At 34.9% G+C, this 21,171-nt stretch overlaps 1 protein-coding gene across 3 annotated transcripts in view; it reads right to left on the bottom strand.

Moving 5' to 3' along the window:
* TFPI (tissue factor pathway inhibitor) overlaps positions 1-9,319 on the bottom strand; it is a 69,067-nt gene extending 59,748 nt beyond the window's left edge. For all 3 annotated transcript variants that reach the window (XM_060016455.1, XM_060016457.1, XM_060016456.1), the window contains exon 1: positions 9,056-9,319. The gene's annotated coding sequence lies outside the window, so the exon portion shown is untranslated. The remainder of the gene's footprint in view (positions 1-9,055) is intronic.
* Between the last annotated feature and the right edge of the window lie 11,852 nt (positions 9,320-21,171).

Below are 21,171 nucleotides of genomic sequence, written 5' to 3'. Positions count from 1 at the left end.
CTAACACATAATCTCAGGAATCAGATAGCATGTTCTTGTTAAAGGCCCTACTTAATTCCCCTGATTGTAATTTTTTGAGAATGAAGACCAGAGATTTTATTTGTGTTAAGTTACTTCAAATCCTAATAGGTTAATTTATAAATGATTAAAATTTATCATATTGGGCTTGCCTGGTGGTGCAGAGGTTGGGAATCTGCCTGCCAACGCGGGGAACACGGGTTCGAGCCCTGGTCTGGGAAGATCTCACATGCCATGGAGCAACTAAGCCCGTGTGCCACAACTACTGAGCCTGCACTCTAGAGCCCGTGAGCCACAACTACTGAGCCTGCGCACCACAACTACTGAAGGCCACACGCCTAGAGCCTGTGCTCCACAACAGGAGAAGCCACCGCAATGAGAAGCCTGTGCACCGCAACAAAGAGTAGCCCCCACTCGCCTCAACTAGAGAAAGCCCACGTGCAGCAATGAAGACCCAACATAGCCAAAAATAAATAAAAAAATAAATTTATAAAAAAATTATCACATTGTATACTTTTTGTACCCTGAATAAGTTCTAATATATAAAAAGCACATAGTTAATGCTCAGCTTCAAAGATATTAAAAATTGAATCTGCTTATTCAAGTGTAATGATTGAACTGAAGATCTTAAAATAATTTAATCTCTTCCAAGCCTTCTCAGAAAAGATCTTTTCTCCAAGATTTCTTATACATAGGATAACTTATCCATCTCTACCCCACCCTTATCCCTCCTATGTCGAGTTTATCTGCCTTTGAAATCTTTATCTTGCCTTCTTCAAGATATATTATTACTTGACACTCTTTTTTGATCCCAGTGCTATATATTGTTTTCCTTGGATATTTATTCATGTCTCAGATATATTTTCATGGTGATATGTAAGCTCCTGAGAGATCTGAGGAAAACTATACCTTCCCTTCTAAAGAGCAAATGCATGGCTCAGATATTTTTTCACACGTTTTTGAGGACCATCCATGAATGCCCATTTACTCATATCCTTTCAGAAGAGGCTTCCAGTACCTGTTAGGAAGGATAGATGGTCACTTGTATCTCTTTGGCCTCTGAATAAGGAGATGGTAACGTGGACTGCAGGTGGTGGTTGAGAGAGCAATGTTGACATAGTAATGATAGGGCAAACACTGGTACCTAAGAAACCTTTTCCTTTCTTTAGGGATATAACTAATAAATGCAAATGGCTTTAAAGGAGTTTCATCCAGAGTTTACCACAAATAGAAAAACAAAAAAAAACAACAACTCTCTTTTGCCATGTTAATTGAGGCTAATCTAAATTCTCCCTAGTTAAACACTCTTCTTCCCCTGGAACATTCTCCAGCAATTCCTTAAGAGAAAAACATACAAAAAGAGGTTAATCCTGGGAAATCTGAAACTTGAAAAAAATTATTGGCACTGAAAGGAGGGCCTGAGTGTTTTTAAGGTAAATTGCTTATCTCATAATTTTTTTATAAACCTGCATTAGTGCCAAGATGTAGATGCCATAATGATTTCTTTACTGTGTACCTGTTTTCCTTTCCTCATAGACTGAATAACTATGCTAAAGGAGACTAAAACCACAGAACTCAAATAAGATGCATAGAAACTTCAATAATGTACACACTCTTACATAATTATAAAAACAAATTCTAATGCTAAATATAATTTTTGTTTACAATATTTGTCATTTGGGATTATCTGTTTATATCAATTGGTATATATAATTAAGCAGGAAACACCTGAAACATCTTTCATAAAAAGAGAAAGTTTTAATTTGTGCTGTCAATGAACTTTCACAGCTTCCAATATGTAGAAGTATCCAGGAATCAGGGGAGGAAAGATAATTATGAGAAATTGTGATAGGAAACTATCAGTAAAGGCAATCTTTAATTCATTGCAAAACTCTGGAGGCTTTAGGTAAATAACAGTCAGCACTCAGAGTTTTGGAAATGCCTGTTGAACAAGTGACAACTTGATTGGTTTTAAGCTTGTAGAATGAATTTGTCATCTAAAATAGAAGAGAGTAAAATATTAGCCACCCAAACAACTACCGTTATCAGAAAATCATAATGAAACAAACTGCTTATCTGAAATGAAATAATTATTTTTTAGAAATAGTGAATTTAAGTTTTTCATTGTACAATCATGTAAATATATTTACTCATGAAACATAGTTTCTGAGATATAGCAGGCAAAAAATATATTTATCTTACCCAGGCCAATGAACGAATTACAGTTTATATGCCCTTAAAATTTCTCATTCTATTTATGTTTATTATTTTTTAGGATATCATTAAAATATGATTTAAAAAAGTAGCCCTTCCACTGCACAGCAAAGGAAACCATAAACAAAACAAAAAGATAACCCACAGAATGGGAGAAAATATTTGCAAACGATATGACTGAGAAGGGATTAATCTCCAAAATATACAAACAGCTCATACAGCTCAATATCAAAAAAACACAAATAACCCAATCAAAAAATGGGCGGAAAATCTAAATAGGCATTTCTCCAAAGAAGACATGCAGATGGCCAAAAAGCACATGAAAAAATGCTCAACATTGCTAATTATTACAGAAATAAAAATCAAAGCTACAATGAGGTATCACCTCACACCAGTCAGAATGGCCATCAAAAAAATCTACAAACAATAAATGCTGGAGGGGGTGTGGAGAAAAGGAAACCTACACTGTTGGTGGGAATGTAAATTGGTACAGCCACTATGGAGAACAGTATGGAGGTTCCTTAGCAAAGTAAAAATAGAGCTACCATATGATCCAGCAGTCCCACTCCTGGGCATATATTCAGAGAAAACCATAATTCGAAAAGATGCATGCACCCTAATGATCATTGCAGTACTATTTACAATAGCCAAGACATGGAAGCAACCTAAATGTCCATTGACAGATGAATGGATAAAGAAGATGTGTTACACATATATAATGGAATATTACTCAGCATTAAAAAAGAATGAAATAATGCCATTTGCAGCAACATGGATGGGCCTAGAGATTAACATACAAAGTGAAATAAGTCAGACAAAGAAAGACAAATATCATATGATATCACTTATATGTGGAATCTAAAAAAGAGATACAAATGAACTTATTTACAAAACAGAAACAGACTTACAGACTTAGAAAACAAATTTATGGTTACCAAAGGGGAAAGGTTGTAGGGAGGGATAAATTAGGAGTTTGGGATTACATATACACACTACTGTATATAAAATAGATAATTAACAAGGACCTACTGTATAGCACAAGGAACTCTACTCAGTCTTCTGTAATAACCTATATGAGAAAAGAAACTGAAAATAGATATATGTATATGTGTAACTGATTCACTTTGCTGTACACCTGATACTAACACAACACTGTGAATCAACTATACGCCAATACGAAATAAAAATTTAAAGAAAAATAGCCCTTCTACTTCCAGCCACAATGGATTAACATTGGATTTATCCTCCCACCTGAAACAACTTAAAAAAATAAAATAGTCAAAATGTATTAAATGATGGTTTTCCGCTAACTAAATACTGGTCAGTGAAGAGCAGTGATCCCATAAGGATGGGAAACAAGAGTTCAGCCCTACATTCTGATTTGCTCCAGCACACTGACTGAAGGGAATTTCCACATTCAAATTCAGGAAGAGGAGGTTCTGGAATTGCCCAGTGGTCTCCCTGAGTTTAGGAGAAAGCACATTGTCTGCAGAGGCCAGGGTAGCTAGAGTATGCACGGTTAAGTAACAGAGTAGAGAGCTATAGAGAAAGAGAGATCCAGAAATCTTCAGATGGCCCTCAAGTCTTCAACCTAATACTGATCAGTACATATACAAGAGAAAAGTACCCAAGTTTGGGTAAAGAACCACCTTAAAGGGCTAGAGGGGAATAACACTTAGAACGCATGTAAAGCTGTGAATATTTTCTTGTCCCTAAATTGCAAAAACCTCCATGCATGGTGCATTAAGCAGAGTAGTCAGAAAGTTTTTTTCTCAGTACTGGGAAAAAAATTAACCATAGAATAAACATTTCTCTGATTCTGTCTAACAAAGCTTGACAGTGAGATAACAAAATACAAAATTGTTTCCAAGTAATTAAACTGCAACTCAGAACAGAGCTCAATATTATTTACAGGAATACAACATATTCAGCACTTAAGAAGGTAAGATTCATAATATCAGGCATTCAGATAAAAATTATAAGGTCTGCAAAAAACAGTAAAATATAACATAATGAGAAGAATCCAAATGACACAGAAATGACACAGAAAATAGAATTAACAAACTAAACTAAAATTTTAACTGCATTCATAAATTAAACTAAAATTTAACTAAATTTTAAACTAAATTTTAAACTAAAGTTTAAACTGCACTCATATGTTCAAGAATCTAGAGAAAATATTGAGTGTGTTAAATAGAGAAAGAAGATAGAGACTCAAACTGAGTTTCTAGAGATGAAAACATTATTTGAGATGAAAAATACACTAGATGGGATGATAAACACATTGGACATAGAAGAAAAGATACGTAAATTTGAAGATATAATGATAGAAACTACGTAAATTGAAACAGAAAAAAACTAAAAATATTAATATTTTTCTTTTACTATTTTTGATTGTGGTAAAATAGATATACCATGAAATTTGCAATTTTAACTATTTTTAAGTGTACAGCTCAGTGGCATTAATTACATTTATATTTTTGTGCAATCATCACCACCATCTATTTCCAAAATTTTTCATTAACCCAAACAGAAACTTTGTATCCATTAAGCAATAACTCACCATTCATCCCTTCCTCCAGACTCTGGTAACCTCTATTCTACTTTCTTTTTCTATGAATTTGCCTATTGTAGATATCCCATGTAAGTGAAATTATATACTATTTGTTTTTTTGTGTGTATCTGGCTTATTTCACTTAGAATAATGTTTTCAAAATCATTCATGTAGCATGAATCAGAAGTTCATTCATTTTATTGTCACATATATTTGAAATTGGTTGCACATAGAAGAGTGAGGAGGCGTTTGATATAATCATTTTGATTCATTTCCTGGGATACTTTGAAGTTTATTCCTAAAAGAACTTTAAGAATATTACCAATATTTTGCAACAAACACTACTATTCTGGAGACTCACCCAATTTATGAGATTTACTCCATTTCTAAGCCTTGTGAAGTAAGGAATGAGGTGATGTTTAGATTACAGGATTATTACAGGATTCAAGGATGGGATAGATGTTGGTAAGAAACATGAATTGGAGAGACAGAATGAGGTTGGCAGCAGGGTGGTGGTGGCATTGAGGGTGTGGTACAGTTGAAGGGGGTCAATGGCACTCTATGCTTGTTAATAAAAACACCACAGTATATCAGTGCTGTATTGATGGATACTTTTACATTCCTGATGTTGAAATAGCCTAATCAACAACATGTAATATTTATTCAGTCTAGAGAGAATGCTACCATCACATTTTGATTGAGGAATTTCTTGCAGTAAGTCTGTGTCTCCCCAGGCACCTGTGGTCTATCAGGTGGAGCAGGTGAGACAGAAATATTGCAGCACTGGGACTCCTAGTATGGATCATGGACCTCTTGTTTTTAAAATAATTAAAAAATATGGTTGTTCCAACTAAGAAAGAGCATAGAATCACAAAGGAAGGCCTGAAGAGAGATGAACATAGCAGATTTGACATGCATCCAGTGCTTTTTGTTATTGCTTTTGAAAAGAAGTGGAAATGACTAGGGTGCCCTCATCCTATTGGTAGCTGAATCCTAGGCTCTGGTTCTACACAGCACCTGCCACTTGAAGTGAAGACAGGGAGAGAAGGGTAATGGGAAGACTGGGCTCCTAGAGATAATACATCACACCAAGAAAGCAGTCACTGAGGATCTCAGAGACCCAAGAGAGGAGGTCTACCATAATGAGAACTCTCTGGAATAAGAGAGTTGCATCCTTTCTTCATTTTGGTGAGATTTAATATCCAGAAACAAGGACTTCAATAGTCACTCCATGTCTTGAATTCAGATTTCTCCAAATGCAGATGGTAACAATCAAATAATTATAGTATTGGCATATTTCTATAAAAAAATAATGCATTTAAAAGTATTTTTGTTTTGGGACTTCCCTGGTGGTAAGACTCTGTGCTCCCAATGCAGGGGGCCCGGGTTCGATCCCTGGTCAGAGAACTAGATCTTGCATGCTGCAACTAAGGATCCTGCATGGCACAACGAAGATCCTGCGTGCCACAACTAAGACCTGGTGCAGCCAAACAAATAAATACTTTTTTTTTAAAGTATTTTTGTTTTAAAAAAGACAGCTCTGCAAATTAAGTTTCCTGAGTTACACATTTTAGATGGTAAACAAGAAAAGGGTGGCTAAAGACAGCCTTTATTGAGAATAGATGAGTTGGACTGTAATACAATTTTTAGATCATGTCTACATATCAAAAATAAATTTATATAATTAACTAATTTTAATCAATATTATTCTACTTATTTAATTTATACCAATAAACAAGATTTTTTTGAAAACCCTATTCTGAGTACTTCCCTTTCCTTTTCATATTGTCTCTCCTATCCCACCCCCCCCTTTTTTTTGGCAAGGATGTTTTACTTTTTTTTCTTCTATTAAGTAGAGATGTTTGATTCAGTTGAAATCTGTATTAAAAGTTTGTGACAGTGAATTTAGTAAGCCAACAATTCCTAAAGAATCTATAGCATATCTACTATTTGGTTAGATTGCTAGGTGTTCTGGGAATAAACAAAACCTTTTCAGTTTGGCTTTTTTCCTCTAGTAGTTTGTCATCTGTCCAATAGTTTGTCATCTGTCCAATTATCATTATCATTGAATGGTTTTTTTTTTTCTTATAACTTTATTTATCTATTCTTGGCTCCGTTGGGTTTTTGTTGCTGTGCGCGGGCCCTCTCCAGTTGCAGTGAGCGTGGGGCTACTCTTCGTTGTGGTACGCAGGCTTCTCATTGCGGTGGCTTCTCTTGTTGTGGAGTACCAGCTCTAGGCAGTGGGCTCAGTAGTTGTGGCACTCAGACTCAGTAGTTGTGGCTCGCAGGCTCTAGAGCGCAGGCTCAGTAGTTGTGGTGCACAGGCTTAGTTGCACCACGGCATGTGGGATTTTCCCAGACCAGGGCTGGAACCCATGTCCTTTGCATTGGCAGGCAGATTCTTAACCACTGCACCAACTGGGAAGTCCCTCAATTATGTTTTGAATTTGAATGATGTAGATAACTAAGATCAGGAAATTAATTCTTAGGAAGGAATGTTAGTGTTATGAAAACTATAGTTTAATACAAAAACAATTTTCTATTTCATAGATTATTATTTTTAAATTTAGCAATACTGTTTATAGTAGAAGATTCTAGGCAAAATAGTTGTACAATCAATAAGCAAATGAAGCCTAGAGTTATGGACAACCAATCACACCAGCAAGCACTACCTGATGGCATAACCCATTTGAACAGGACCACATTTCCCAAAGAGGTTTTGATCTAGTCATTGGAGATAAAAGAAATGCTTAAAGATATCAGACTGTACCTTTAAAAACAGAAAACAAAACTTGTACAAGTCAGCATACCTAATAGAGAACGGAACCAAATAGTAGTATATATGCCATTAAAGCTCTCTAATAAGATTGTATAGTTACCTGAAGAAGACAAATTTGGCTTCCCAATATAACCATTCAAATTATTAAAAGTAAATATTTTAAAGTTTTACAACTGTAATGTTAATTATCTGTATTTACATAAATAGTTTTCCAACTCTGTTGATCCCTAAGGATATTTTATACCATTTTATTAACCCATAGGCCCCAAATTAAAATTTCATACTCCAATACATTTTCAGAGATTATTCACCCTTCAGTTTAAGTATTAGATAAAATATAGATTATATGTCTTGAAATAATCATGCACTAGAATGATGAGTATAAAATAATCCTAAAAATGTTTTATGAAAGGTTAAAAAACTTTGCAATATCTCAAAATTGACACAATTTTTCACCTCTGACGTAAATACTATGCTTTTACACATAATAAAATATGACTCTCTGGGCTGTATGTTTCCTGCTTGGGTTCTGCCCTTTGTATTTAATGTTATCACAATTATACAAAGTCATTTTGTGACTAATTTCCAGAGCACTGAGTCACAGTGTGGCTGTTACTTATCTTTTCTTTTTTTTTTTGCACAGCACTGCTCTTGACCCTCATTTTTCCATTAATACTCATACAAACGAGTGCTTTCCATAATTAATTTCTTTTGTTTCATTATTGTTCTGTGGTTGTGTACTTCTATACTATGTGCTTTCTTTACTACCAGAAGCTAAATTTAATATCGTTTTATAAGCAACAAGAATATGACAGTACATCATATAGGTATGTAATCTATTGCTTTAATTTATGTAATTGTACTATATATAGTGCAATCCTATCTATTCTTATTTTAATATATTTAGAATATGAGCTTTTGTTTTTGGAGACTTGTAAAATATTTTCTTAGAGAGATTAGTTAATGCTGGCAAGAAATATTTAGACTACAAGGATTCTAATGTTTATACCTTATTTTAAATATCACCAAGTAATGGCAATGAAAGAAGTTTCTTTAAACATAAGGCTGCCAGACAGTCTCTTTATTATATTTCTTTATATGTTACTAAATAATGTTTAAAGGTTAAAAAAAAATCTTCAGAAAACTCCAATTAAAGACACAATTAGTAAAGAACTGCCATTACAAGCTGAAAATTATAAACAAGGCTACATCTCACCAACTTTTTATGTTCATGGTCTTAAAAGCATAATCCTATACTGCATATATATTTGCTTAAAACTAAATGGAAAATGCTGAGAATTTAGTTTAGCATTGCAATGAGTTTGTTTACAGAGAAGGGTCGATTTTCATTGTAGGGTTACAGACAATGGTCCGCCCCTACAAGTCTTTGCCTCTCAACACCCTGGTTCCCCCTGCCCCCCGCCCCCCGCCAAGGAAAAGAAATAAAAGTTACTTCTCATGGGCTAAAAAGTATATTGCCAAGTACTCACGAGTAAAATCTCTGAAGAAAGTTCTTGGAAAGATTTTTTCAAAGCGGAGTTGAGGTCATTTTGTTTTCCTTTCCAGGCATTGAAGAGAGGATTTATCTTTTCTACTTCTTCTTTTAAACAGATCAGGAAACTGGGGAGTGAAGAATAATAAAAGAAATGCAATCTGATCCTGCCAGCAGTGAAAGGGCGAGGTAAGAATTTGACTTTTATCCAGCTCAATGTCGCTCCCGTCCGTTGGAGCAAAGAGGAGCCTCAGAGCCGGTCTCAGAGATCACCCACAGCTGGGAATAGCCAGGCTTCCTGTTTAGGTCACTCCAACTCTTTTTAGGCTATTTCGCCAAATTATTCAAAAGCCTTTTCAATTATGAAGGAAACAGACAAAGGAATCAGCTTACACTAAGATTTCAGAATTACTATTTTTGTATAACGATTTCTTTTACTTTCCAGGATTCTTTGTAATCAGTTAAAAAAAAAACACTTTTTTCCCCCAGATCCATATATTTTTAAAATATATTTGTCATCATGTAGTTACTTAATAAAGTGAACCTTTTTTTTTTTTGCAGTTTATTTCTTCAAATTATTTCATCCATGTTGTCAATATATTTGTGAAAAACACCTGAGGGCTATTGAAATTCCTTTGATTAGAGAGGCAATGCAATGTATTGCCTGTTGCAGAATGTCAGGCTGTAAACCCTGCCTCAGCTACTTACTAGCTTTGCAATTTTGGTCAATTATTTAAACTCTCTGTGCCCCAGTTTCTTTTTCCCTAAAATAATGATAAAAGTTCCTAAGTTTGATATAAGTAGTAAATGGATTAATACGTATAATATATATACATATAAATAGACATATAAAGCACTTAGTCCTCCACACATAACAAACCTTCAATAAATGTTAACTATCATGTATATTGCTGTTGTTTATATCATAATTATTATTTTACATGATATGTAAATATTTAAAGGCATCACTCACTTTGCTCTGCTCTAGCTCACTATTGCTGAAGTTAACCCTTAGTATTTCAGTAATGGAATTATGGCCACATAAGGCTAAGATCACTAGAGATTTCGTAAGATGGCGGAATCTTCTTTGCCATGACGGCTGAAGTCATTTGATCAGAAAATCCATCAGTTTCTTGTTTTTTCCATCTCTGATTGTCTTCATGTCTTCAACTTTTCTTGCGTCCTTCCTTTGACCTCTGGGTAAGGGGTTGTTACCGAGTCCAGGCTCATACTGCTCGCCTCAGGACAGGCCAATAAATCAAGAGATGAGCTGCTGGGGCAAGGAACAGCGACTTTATTCAGAAAGCCGGCAGGCCGAGAAGATGGTGGACTCCTGTACCAATGAACCATCTGGCCTGAATTAGAATTCAGGCTTCTTTTATACTAAAGGGGAGGGAGAAAAGTCAAACCTTTCCTGGTTCCCATCAGCCTCTGGAGAGGCTGTGTTAATTTCTTCCTCTCTGCAGTCATTCACAGGTGGGCCTAGTCAGGATGTTTTCTTGTGAGCTAAACAAAAGTATTTTAGTTTAATGATCATTACCTGGGAGGCAGGGTTCCCAGAGATGGGCCATTATGTATAATTTAAGCTTATAGGCAACATCCCTTTAGTGATTACCTTGTAACAGAATACAAAGGTCCTTCCCTATTACAGGGTAACTTTCCCTCTTGTGTGTTTTTACTATTTATTGAATAATTCCTAGGTGTCTGGCACATAAATTACCTCATTTAATTCTCACAGCCAGCTTGTGAAGAAAGCCCTCTCTGCATGACCATTTCACCATTTCATGGGTTTAAGAAGGTTAGGTATAGTTTGTGGAGCTCTGATTCAAATCATGTAGTCTGACTTCAGAGCACAGATACTTAAATACTCTTCCATGTTTCTTTCTCACCCATGTTCTGGATTTCATACCACAACAAAACTTTGCTGTGTGTTGAAACTTTATTTTTAACAAAGTTAAAAGCAGTCCTTCCCCAGGCCTAGTTCAAGAACTTTGCTGCATAATTATACCCCCTATTACCTGTTGCAACTCAAGCACATTCAATGTTCCCTTCTTGCTTAGATTGTTGAGGAAAGTTGCCTGTTTTTGGACTGGAGTGGACATTGATTCGTTTTTTGGCCAATCTGCAGGCTCTACTAAGGTAGCGGTAAGCTCAGCAAATCAGATTTCCTTTTTGGAAACTTGTACTAAGAGCTATAGATAAAAGTATACAGTGCCAAGCTCTTAACTAAAAAGCCAAGATAGAGGAAGTGCTGACATCCAAAATGGTGTGCACCAGATGATTATGTGGAGAAAGCTAGTTGAGAGTGAATGGTGAAAGGGATGAATGAAAGAGGACGTGTAACCTCTGAGAGAGAAACAGGGAAAGAATGAAAGCAAGAGCAAGACTGAGAGATGAGATGAGTGATGAGAAAGTGATGCCTGAGCTCTACAGTAACAGTCCTTCCCAGGCTTGGTTCAAGTTTTTCTAAGTACTCAAGAACATATCCCCTTGTAATAAACCCTTTTTTTCCCCTAAGGTCATTTAAGAAATCTCTTTTTCTTACTATGTAAAGAACCCTATTTGAAAGAGCCACAACTGAGCTGAAATTATTTTCTCAAATATCATTGATTTCATATTTAAGTTGCACTTGACATCAGTGAAGACTTTTTACCATTTTATTTCCAGGTAATTTACACAGACTTGGGTATTCTTGTGCTGAAGAGAATGTGGGAAATTGACGTAAACTATTGTTAAGGTAAGACAACCTGATGCTGTCACTTAAGGGCTCTGTGGACTCAGGTTTTCTCTCCCTGAGGCTTGCGTGAGCTCCTTTTTGAGGTTTTATTACTAGTTTGCCTATCTATTTTGTACAACTCTAAGTCTAAATTATTTGGATAAAAAGATTTTCTCACCAACAACTTGACTATGTGCCATCCTATCTTAAAGTTCTTTGCATCTAATCATTATCTGGATGTTCCAAGTACCCACCTAATACTAAACACTGTCCTTTTCATTTCTCACCATACTCTGTTAATTTTGTCTTTCCAACTCTCACACAATTCAAATAACATTTCAGACTTTTATGAGCTTTATGAGAAGTTCATGAGTTTTATGATTCTATATTTTTCATTTTCCTGACAGATGATGTGCATGTCCCACATAAAGGTTACTCTTTAAAACTGGATCACACTAAAGATGACCCACAAAGGGGACTGAAAATAAATCCTTTCTTCATAAAAACCCTGTAGATTTTGGGATAGTTTGTTATCAAGCATAATTTAGGAAGAGATAAATAATATACTCCCTACCCCCTTACCTTCTTCCCTTAAAGATGTGTTATATTGACCACATATATATATTATTATGTTATGTAACCCTGGACCCCACACCCTCAGTCCCCCTGGTGTCCTGTGTTCCTTTTCACCCTTGGTTTGGTGAACACAAACAAAGAGAGAAGAGGCCATGGAAAGGAGAAGCAAAAATGCTGAGAATAAATTCACAGTCCTGTTCTTGAGGGAGATTAACCACCGCTGAGCTCACCTGAGTTTCAGTAACTACTCTTTCTCTAGGAAATCTGCCTGGAGACTCCCTTCAAAGAAAGTCCAATCTCAGATAACAATGGAAGGGAGTAATCTTAATTTCTATAGTTTCTACCTGCTTGCTTCTGCATTTGAATGTCAAGACTTGAAGTTTATACTTTCAACAACTTTGCATTTTATCCTTTAATCTAGACTTTAATTGCTTTGCTTTATTTATTTTCTAGATTTAAAACCGGTTTTAGGCTTTTAGTTTTCCGGTCCTTTTAATTATTTTGTAATACTATTATTCTTAATCATTCTTCTGATTTATATTACTAGTACTATTAATCCCATCTACAATATTTTAACTAGTTTTATTACTTTTAGTGTTATTTTAATTCTCATTTTTATGGAAGTGTCTATCTTAAGTATTATTATTGGTACTATATTGATGAAGATATAATGTATTATGCCCATGTGTATCAATATAGCATGGTGTAAACCAGGAAAGTTGGGTCTTTATTTCCTTCAACTTGATATAGCAGCAAGCCCTCAATTCCCTAGGATAGACTATCCTTCCTTAACCAAAGTAGGACTCAGTGACTCTAAGATTACTGCATTGAATAATTTGATAGGCCCACAGAAGAAAATTATTTCCAACCACTGGCTTACCTATACTGCCAGGACAGACACTGGCAATTGCATGAAAAGTCTACCTTCTCACAGCACATACTTTCATTCTGAACCTCCCAGAAAGATGGCTTGTATCGATAGGTAAGTTTTATTCCAGTCTCTACTACCAACATACACATTAATTTACTACTTTTTATTCACTGTGTTTGAGGGGTAGTTACTTATACCGTAAATCACCTCTTATTGATTAGGAATGCTAAGGAAAGTTTGCCTCAGAGAGGATTATCCTTATATCCCCATTTCTATTGTTTTAGATTTAGGGAGTTAATCCCTTGATAGATTCTGCCCTCAGAAATCCTTGCTGATTAGATAATGTGATCCTGCCCAGAATTTCAAAGTATAGGACACCAGCTACCATCTCATTTTCTCCTTTATTGTAATATCAGCTGGGTTTTTGGATAATAATTTTCCATTCAAAATATTTTATTTTTATATCTCTTTGTTAAATATACATTTGTATTTTCACTATTCTTTTCTAAGAGGACTCAGAAAAACAATATTATACAGTGCCATTTGGAATTCTGAAAAAAAAGGAAAAAAGGCACACTATGATGGTGATTTTATGATTATCTGTCTCCCTTTGTCTAATGATAATAAGACACAACTACAAAAGCGAGAATGGTTGGTAGGCAGAGTTGAGTAGAGTTTTGGTAAGAAGCATAAAAATACTGTTAACGGATAAATTTTGTTTTAGAAATTTAAAACTTGTTTCTCATAAGTTTATACATTTTTATTAAATATTTTTACTTTACAAATTTCTTAGGGAAAACTTCAAAGTATAAAATAAGATAGCATATAAATATACCACACAGATGTATTTATTAAGCACCAGCTGTATGACAAACACTGTTCTAGGATTTAAGGAGACAGCAAAGAACATGACAGATACAACTCTGTCTTCTTGGAACTTTAATTTTAGTGCCATAAACTGAATGCTACTAATGATAACAATTCTTACTTAGTGAATTAGGATTACAGCAAACAAAAGAATGTCTCACCTTTTAAAATATCTCCTTTTAAAGCTGCTTAGAAAGAAGTTATTCCAGGAGCTGCATGTGAGAGTTTATTTCTTCTTTCTAGTTTATAAAAAAATGTGTTAGTTTATCTTGTGGAGGTTTTCATCGATTATTCATTATCTGAAATTTAAAGACAAACTATTTATTACCATCTTGATTAATTTCTTAAAATTTTTAGAATAAAATTTCACGGTTAAAAATTATACTTTTAGGGGCTTCTCTGGTGGCGCAGTGGTTGAGAGTCCGCCTGCCGATGCAGGGAACGCGGGTTCGTGCCCCGGTCCGGGAAGATCCCACATGCCACGGAGCGGCAGGGCCCGTGAGCCATGGCCGCGGAGCATGCGCGTCCGGAGCCTGTTCTCCGCAACGGGAGAGGCCACAACAGTGAGAAGCCCCCCCCCCACACACAAAAATTATACTTTTATATCAGTTTCTAGCCACTTGAACTTCACAGTCTGATAGTACGCATATACCAACGCCCTCAACAACACTTTTCTAAAAATTAACTTATTTATTTATTTATTTTTGACTGCGTTGGGTCTTTGTTGCTGCGTGTGGGCTTTCTCTAGTTGGCGGCGAGCAGGGGCTACTCTTCGTTGTGGTGCGCGCGCTTCTCACTGCAGTGGCTTCTCTTGTTGTGGAGCACGGGCTCTAGAAATTGGAATGCGATCCAAATTTTCAGGAACAGCGAGGAAAACGGTGGTACTCTGGTTACTATTTTCCTTTAAATTGTATGAAAAGGATTCATTTCTTGCTCAGAAAAACTCTTCGGAACTATTTGTGATAAATTACTGCCCTCTGTTGGCAGAATGTTATATAAATCTTAATTTATATTTTAAGAGTATTTAAAGTTAGAGTTATAACAAATCTCATCAACAAGATGAATAATTAAATCCCAGAGAATGGAAGTGCCTTGCCCAAGCAGCCATAGCTTTTAAATGACAAGGGCAGGATGAGACCCTGGGTGTCATGACCTACCATGTCTTTTTTTTTTTTTGTCTGCTTGGGTCTAAGTAGTGGCATGCGGGATCTTCGTTGAGGCATGTGGGATCCTTTTCGTTGCGGTGCGTGGGCTCTTCATTGTGGTATGCAGGCTTCTCTCTAGTTGTGGCGCGTGGGTTCCAGAGCACGGGGGCTTTGTATTTTGCGGCACGTGGGCTCTCTAGAGGCACGCAGCTCAGTAGTTGTGGCACGCGGGCTTAGTTGCCCAGCAGCATGTGGGATCTTAGTTCTGCGATCAGGGATTGAACCCACATCCCCTGCATTAGAAGGCGGATTCTTTACCACTGGCCCACCAGGGAAGTCCCCTACCATCAGTCTTGTGTTGACTAAGTTAAAAACAGTAAATATTTTTGCCTGAGAATATTTCCCATTTTCTGAGTCAAAAAAGAAGTTTACAATAGTCAAAGGAATTAAAGAAATTATTTTATTTTAAAAATTGAAATAAGATGTTTGTTCAGGTTAAAAATAAACCATGTAAAAAATAAAAGTGAGAAGAGAAAAATAAACATCTTTCTCTCACTCTCCATCTAGATTCCACTCCAAGAGGTTGCCACTATTAACTGTTTCTTTGTCATTCTGGAAATTATATATGTGTGTGTGTGTGTGTGTGTGTGTGTGTGTTTCAAAATTGAAGTACTGTTCTCCGACTTTTTACAAATGTAAAACATATTTTAGAGTTTATTCCATATTACTTTGCAGAGATATAACTCATTTTTAAATATGACTTCCTTTTATTGACACTTTCGAGGATTACAGACAAATTTAGAATGTCCTTATTTAGGATTACCTGACATTTCTTGTAATTAATTTAGATTGTGCATCTCTTCTTGGACTTTTACACTAGTGAAGCTGTTTTGTTCTCATTTCATCAGGGGACACTTGATTTGGGTTTGTCTCATTACTGATGACAGATGTTAACTTTGATCACTTCATCAAGGTGTTGTCTACAGGCTTCTCCATTGTAAGCTACCTAGTTTTTCTGCTTCTGTGCACAGATAGGATTGAGTGGCAGAAATGCTCAACAAAAATACAAAATCAAAATAATTACCTTGTCACATCCTTTCTCTCAGGTAGCAAGAAGAGTAGATCTTAGATGCTAAGTGTTATTTTCCCAAGAGTGCTGAGTGTCCATTTCCTGGCTTCTTGTTTAATTTTAATTTCTCTTTCTGGAAGAATACACAAATTAAGGAGGTATCTGTAGTAGTTACTCTTGGAATGTGGAATGGTTTGGTATATTAAACAATTCATGTAACTCTGAACTTTTTCATGTGTAAGTGTATACATAACATGTAGAGTAAAATAATAATTCTTTTCATTGGCAGTTAGATGAACACTGAACACCAGAACTGCTGACAGTTTTTTCTTAAAACATGTAATAATACAATCATATTTTCAAACATTACATTAAAATTTCAGTCATGTGAATTTTTACTTTAAATTTTGATATTAGATAAAACTTTTCATGTTGCATTTGTATTTTAATAAATAATTTTGATTGCTTTAGAAGAAAAAACTTTTAAAATAAAAGAAAATTTTTAATACTTAAATTTAATTTACATTTTGGACAAATTATTTCAAATTGCAGTAGAAGAAAATTATGTGATAATCTTGATTATCACATAATTATTAATTGTGCTGAAATGAAAGCAAGAAAGATCAATGGTATGGAATAAATATACAAATACTCATAAATTATGTATGTATTTAGTTTATTATTCATCCAAGCAGCACTCACCAATTAACCTAATATCCAAATATGCACAATAATAACTCAATTGGGATGTCTTACAATTTTGTCAGCTTTCAGCCATATAAAAATTATAGCTTTACATATCTTACATATCTTACAATTTCATCTTATGAAGTATATTTGTCTAAGTAAGATAGAAAATATCTTTTGTAGTACTTTTCTAACTTGATTAATAACTTTTAATATTTAACACATGTTCGTCATTATGCCTTGCTGCCTTTCACCTTAATGCAAACAGAGCATTTTCTGAATCATTCATTTACTAACTATTTATTGACCACCTACTACATGCCACTATTGGGACTATTGCAGTAAACAAACCAGATAAACATTCCCATTTTCTTGGAACTTACATTTTAGTACATTTTTCATCAAAAGAGTCAGGGGACATATTTAACATATTCAGGCATGTGATATTACTTTTGCCCTCTTAGTGGCACACACTAACTTTCTCATTGGCATGACAAATTTTTCCTCATTGGCATGACAAATTTTGCTGAATTAACATGTGATTTTGGTAGGAGAAAGCCATAACTGCAGAAGGATTCATCAAAAGACTTGGAGGAAAGGTCTGGCCTTGGGGAAAATGTTTAGGGGGCAAAAGAAAGCAGAAGAATAATAGAAAAATGTCAATGTAGCCAACAGTATCCTCAAAATTTAACAAGTAGAATTTAAACAAGAAAGAAAGAAAATATAAAATTAAACTGAGTTTTGTTTCAGGTTGGAAAGGTATTCCAGAAAGTAGCAGAATAAGCTTGATTAATTGGTACTGTAACATGTAAAATAAGCAATCACAAAACCATAGCCTTTATATCTCCGTGGAGACATAGTGATAAACAGCTGCTGCCCATTTTGCACACACAGAAAATTAAGGTTAATTAGAAATACTGTAGTTGCAAATTCAGTTCCAGTAACAGCAAAATCAATTCAGCAAAAGGTATTTTCAAGGCATGATTTTTTGTGAGTTCTATTAGGATTGTGTCAGATCCATATATTAGTGATTCATTAGACAGCTTAGAAAGTGGGGTGCCTGCCAAAAACCCACCTGGACTGAGAAGAATATCTATTTCTACTTTTTTGGCAACAGTAATTTTTCTCTCTTTTGAAGTGGAAGTCATTCAAAACCCAGGTGACAATCATTATAACCAAAGTCAGACTAAATAATGAAGTCATAAAGACAATACGTGGTTTTCATTCTCTCACAACAATTTGAGATGAAACGCATAAATGACAAGGTTGATCTAGATTTTTCACGTTTATCTTAAAGTCAGGGAGTGTACCTTTGCTTCCACAAAAATGGATGACAACTGAGTAATGCGTTTACTTCAGCATGGTAGTTCAGGCTAAAATACCTATATGTCACTAAACGTGGAAATAATCGTTGGTGAGTATTAACATTCCTTTATGGCACATGAGTTATGGGGCTGTTTCTCATCTTGGGACATTTCTGCTGATATTTGTTCTATTCATGCTTTGTGGATAGTTTTACTACTCCTAAACAATAAGGACCCAGACTTACCTTACTCTGAAACAGCCTCAACTCCAGTCCACTTTACAGCCTCTCTGCCTCTTTAGAAGTAGTCAATATCCTGAAGTTGGGTGAATTTTTCCCATTTATGATGTTGTACATTGCTATATATGATATTTACACAATTTACACAGTTGCTCCCTTTTTAATGTGAGTAAATAGTATTATACTCAACTTATTCTTCTGGACCTCTCTTTTTCACATATCATTACATTTCTGAAATGTATACATGGTCATATGTGTGGATCTACTGCTTTTGCTTTACCTATGGTATAGTGTTCCATTTATTAAAACATACAATTAATTTTTTCCATTCCTCTGCTGAGGAGTAGTAGATTGATTAGCTTGCTTGCACTTGTTTTTGCTTCAGTGAACATTCTTAAACATGATACCTTGTATAAATGTAAGCATATCTTCAGGGTAGGTATGGAAGACTGGAATTGCTGGCTTGTAGAATAAGCAGTTTTTTAATTACACAAGGTATTGTTAAACTGCTCTACAAAGTAGTCTCACCAGAGCACTATATAAGAGTACTTATTTCTCCAAATACTTGCCAAAAGTGTTGTCAGAATTTAAAATTTTGCCTAACTGATATGTAAGAAAAGATGTCTTATTGTAGATTTGATTTTATTTATTAGATTTTTTGTGAGAAAGTGTTCATGTTTATTGGTTTACTCTTCTGAGAAATGCCTGATCATATCCTTTGACCATTTAAAATATTTGATTTTCTGTTCTGCCTTTTTCTTGTTTAAATAAGAGCTGTTTCTTATAGATTCTGAAAAAAAATCCTCTTGGTTCTATGGAATGGAGATTCCTTCTCCAAATATGTGTCTTGTCTTTTTAGTTTGTTTAGAGAATTTTTTGTCATATAAGAGTTAATATTGAAGTAGGTAAATATATCAATCTTTTCCTTCATGGCTTATGCTTTTAAATTTTTATTTTAAAAATCCTACTACCATAATATGACGAATATATTATTCTATGTTTTCTCTAAATTTTTACTTTTAAATCTTTATCTTTGAAATCATCATCTTTGTCTTCTGTTTCAAACATTTCAAAGTTCTTCAGCTATTTTTCCCTTTATATCTTCCATATAAAGTTTAATATCTGGTGTGCCCATTTCTTTGAAAAACTTAATATTAACTGGTATTGCACTAAGTTAATAAATTAATTTGGAAAGATTAAGCTTGAACAGTTAAGGGAGCTGGACTTCAGTGATCTGGTGGATGTACTGACCTTAGCTAGGAGACAGGCAGCTCATCCACAGAAATAGAAGTGAAGGCTGGTTAAAGGCTGGCTTCATGGATGTGCTACTGCTGCGATCACACAGGGCATTGCACTGAGAAGGGTCCTGTGCTTGGTTTGATACCCAGCTGTCATCACCTTGAAATTGATAAATTTTATAATGTGTCCCCCAAATATGTAGCTGGTCCTGGAGAGGATATGGGTTCAGTTGCAAAGCATGGGTAGATAGGGTGGTGGGTGTATATGGAAGAAGCTTTTATTTTCTCATGGAATAGGACGTAAAGGTCATTTATCTCCCTGTGCTGCATTCTGGGTTATGTCTCAAGGTCTCATATTCAATTCACCAAAACTCCCTGTGCCTAATCTGCTTTCAGTTGATTCAATTAATTTATTTTATTTATATATATTTTTGAATTTTATTTATTTATTTTTATACAGTATGTTCTTATTAGTTATCTATGATTCAGTTAATTTTTAATTGCAGTGACTGTACTTTAATTTTATAAGTTCTACTTGATTTTCTTTCAGTTCTGCCTTTTTTCATAATTTGGTGTTTTTTTGATTTATGCTTTTAGTTTCTTGTTTGTCTTTAATAACTTTATACATACTTATTTTCTGGTCTCATTATTCTTTTGTATTTTTTTTTCTATTTTTGTTTTGAAGTTTTTAGGTCTTTAATCATCCTGGTGGCTATGGCTGCTAGTGATCATTTATGATGCTAACAATTTTGGAAATGTCCTCACCTTCACAGTGAGGTTGTTTGTGAGAATCTTGTCTTGGATTGTGTATCTTTTCAGAGAAATTGTGCATGTGCATATGCCAGATATCCCAAGTGACTGCTATTATCCCACCTGGGAACTTTTTGTCACCTTTTCTTGTTGTATTTTATTCCATAAAATTGTCATAATGTATTAAGCTTATTAGAACAATACAACTTACTGTCATTACTGGAAAATTGTTATAGAAAAATACAATCTATGATGTCAAAGATATGACTCACTCTCCTTGAAAGCGGCACCATCGTGTAGTGCAAAACCTGCCCAAAAATCCATGATGGTGCTGGTTCCACCTATTTTTAAGCTTCTTTTTTTCACTCCTACGGGCATTTTAAAACCATTAGAGTTGTGCAAATTTGATCTCAAACTCACTTAAGGAGCATGCTCATTGATTTAAGTAATTGAGGGAAACTCGTTTTCCTGCTTTAATCCCAGGAAAATGTTCCTATGATCTACTTGTGCAGGTGCATAGATATCGCCATAGTCTTCCTTTTCAGTAATTGTGTAACTCTTTGCCTATGTCAATTATTTGTAGGTGCCTCAGTTCTAACTTCCTGTTCATATAGATTCAAAACTTATTTCTTGTCGCCATGGGTATGTAAAA

This window comes from Delphinus delphis, chromosome 7 (genome assembly GCF_949987515.2).
Source record: "Delphinus delphis chromosome 7, mDelDel1.2, whole genome shotgun sequence".
NCBI classification, from domain to species: domain Eukaryota; kingdom Metazoa; phylum Chordata; class Mammalia; order Artiodactyla; family Delphinidae; genus Delphinus; species Delphinus delphis.
This window is presented reverse-complemented; position numbering and strand designations above follow the sequence as displayed.